Source organism: Arachis ipaensis, chromosome B4 (assembly GCF_059453495.1).
Source record: "Arachis ipaensis isolate K30076 ecotype BB chromosome B4, ASM5945349v1, whole genome shotgun sequence".
Classification (NCBI taxonomy): Eukaryota; Viridiplantae; Streptophyta; class Magnoliopsida; order Fabales; family Fabaceae; genus Arachis; species Arachis ipaensis.
In genome coordinates, this window is record NC_142439.1 from 106,513,152 (window position 1) to 106,516,200 (window position 3,049).

The 3,049-nt window shown below is 35.5% G+C and overlaps 1 non-coding gene across 1 annotated transcript; it reads left to right on the top strand.

The window, feature by feature from the left end:
- The first annotated feature begins 1,255 nt into the window (after nt 1–1,255).
- Nucleotides 1,256–1,359, top strand: LOC148568676 (small nucleolar RNA R71). Its single transcript, XR_015882657.1, has one exon. It is a non-coding gene; the product is annotated as a small nucleolar RNA R71 (small nucleolar RNA).
- Nucleotides 1,360–3,049: the final 1,690 nt, after the last annotated feature.

Below are 3,049 nucleotides of genomic sequence, written 5' to 3' on the forward strand. Positions count from 1 at the left end.
GATTTTAGCAGCTTGCACCCCATAGATTCCCAGTTTCTCTATTACAGAGAGGGGCATGAGGTTTATTCCTGAACCAAGGTCACACAGAGCCTTAAAGATCATGGTGCCTATGGTACAGGGTATTATGAACTTTCCAGGATCCTGTCTCTTCTGAGGCAATGTCAGTTGATCCAGATCACTTAGTTCATTGACGAACAAGGGAGGTTCAACTTCCCAAGTATCAATGCCAAATAATTTGGCATTCAGCTTCATGATTGCACCAAGAAACTTGGCAGTTTGCTCTTCAGTAACATCCTCATTCTCTTCTGAAGAGGAATACTCATCAGAGCTCATGAAGGGTATAAGGAGGTTCAATGGAATCTCTAAGGTCTCTAGATGAGCCTCAGAGTCCTTTGGTTCCCCAGAGGGAAGCTCCTTATTGATCACTGGACGTCCCTGGAGGTCTTCCTCCTTGGGATTCACGTCCTCTCCTCTCCTCACAGGTTCGGCCATGGCGCTTATGTCAATGGCCTTGCACTCTCCTTTTGGGTTCTCTTCTGTATTGCTTGGGAGAGTACTGGGAGGGATTTCAGTGATCCTTTTACTCAGTTGGCCCACTTGTGCTTCCAGATTTCTAATGGAAGACCTTGTTTCATTCATGAAACTTACAGTGGCCTTAGATAGATCAGAGACTAGATTTGCTAAATTAGAAGCATTTTGTTCAGAGTTCTCTGTCTGTTGCTGAGTTGATGATGGAAAAGGTTTGCTATTGCTAAACCTATTTCTTCCACCATTATTAAAGCCTTGTTGGGGCTTTTGATCCTTCCATGAGAAATTTGGATGATTTCTCCATGTTGAGTTATAGGTGTTTCCATAAGGTTCACCTAAGTAATTTACCTCTGCTATTGTAGGGTTCTCAGGATCATAAGCTTCTTCTTCAGAAGAAGCCTCTTGAGTACTGTTGGATGCAGCTTGCATTCCATGCAGACTCTGAGAGATCATATTGACTTGCTGAGTCAATATTTTATTCTGAGCCAATATGGCATTCAGAGTATCAACCTCAAGAACTCCCTTCTTTATAGGCGTCCCATTGATTACAGGATTCCTTTCAGAAGTGTACATGAACTGGTTATTAGCAACCATGTCAATGAGTTCTTGAGCTTCTGCAGGCGTTTTCTTTAGGTGAATGGATCCACCTGCAGAAGTGTCCAGTGACATCTTTGATAGCTCAGATAAACCATCATAGAATATATCCAGGATGGTCCATTCTGAGAGCATGTCAGAAGGACACTTTTTGGTCAACTGTTTGTATCTTTCCCAAGCTTCATAGAGGGATTCACCTTCTTTCTGCCTGAAGGTTTGAACATCAGCTCTAAGCTTGCTCAGCTTTTGAGGAGGAAAGTACTTGGCTAAGAAAGCCGTGACCAGCTTATCCCAAGAGTTCAGGCTGTCTTTAGGTTGAGAATCCAACCATAATCTAGCTCTGTCTCTTACAGCAAAAGGGAAAAGCATGAGCCTGTAGACTTCAGGATCTACTCCATTAGTCTTAACAGTATCACATATCTGCAAGAATTCAGTTAAGAACTGAAAAGGATCTTCAGATGGAAGTCCATGAAACTTGCAGTTCTGCTGCATCAGAGAAACTAACTGAGGTTTCAGCTCAAAGTTGTTTGATCCAATGGCAGGAATGGAGATGCTTCTTCCATGTAAATTGGAATTAGGTGCAGTAAAGTCACCAAGCATCTTCCTTATATTATTATTATTTTCGGCTGCCATCTCCTCTGCCTGTTCGAAAATTTCTGAAAGGTTTTCTCTGGATTGTTGTATTTTAGCTTCTCTTAATTTTCTCTTCAGAGTCCTTTCAGGTTCTGGATCTGCTTCCTCAAGAATGTTCTTATCCTTGCTCCTGCTCATATGACAAAGAAGAAGGCACAGAAAAATAATAATAATAATATATATCCTTTATACCACAGTATAGGGATCCCTTTGTGAGTGGAAGAAAAGAGGGAGACAAAGAATGTAATATAAAGGAAGAAATGCAACTGTACTGATGGAAGAGATGTGAGATGAGATGTTAGGATATGAATGAATAAATAGAATAGGATGGGGGAGGTATAATTTTCGAAAATTATTTTAAAAAGGAGTTAGTGATTTTTGAAAAATGGTTTTTGAGAAAATGTTAGTATTTTTTTTTTGAATTAAAAATAATTAGTTAATTAAAAAGAAATTTTTGAAAAAGGGGGAGATATTTTCGAAAATTAGAGAGAGGGAGTTAGTTAGGTGGTTTTGAAAAAGTTAAGAAACAAACAAAAAGTTAGTTAGTTAGTTGAAACAAATTTTGAAAAGATAGGAAGTTAGGAAGTTAGAAAAGATATTTTGAAAAGATATTTTTGAAAAAGATAAGATAAGAAGATATTTTGAAAAGATATGATTGAAATTAGTTTTGAAAAAGATTTGATTTTTAAAATCTCAATTAATGACTTGATTCATAAGAAATCACAAGATATGATTCTAGAATTTAAAGTTTGAATCTTTCTTAACAAGCAAGTAACAAACTTCAAATTTTTGAATCAAAACATTAATTGATTATATTATTTTCGAAAATTTGGTAAAAAAAAATAAGAAAAAGATTTTTGAAAAATATTTTTGGAATTTTCGAAAATAACTAAGAATTTTGAAAAAGATTTGATTTTTGAAAAAGATTTTGAAAAAGATAAGATTTTCAAATTGAAAATTTGATTTGACTCATGAGAAACAATTTGATTTTAAAAATTTTTGAAAAAGTCAATCCAAATTTTCGAATTTGATGAGAGAAAAAGGGAAAGATATTTTTTTGATTTTTGAAATTTTTATGAAAAACATGAAAAATATGCAATGCATGAAATTTTTAGATCAAAACATGTGATGCATGCAAGAATGCTATGAATGTCAAGATGAACACCAAGAACACTTTGAATGTCATGATGAACATCAAGACACAATTTTGAAAAATTTTAATGCAAAGAAAACATGCAAGACACCAAACTTAGAATTCTTTAATGCTTACGCACTAAGAATTCAAGAATGCATA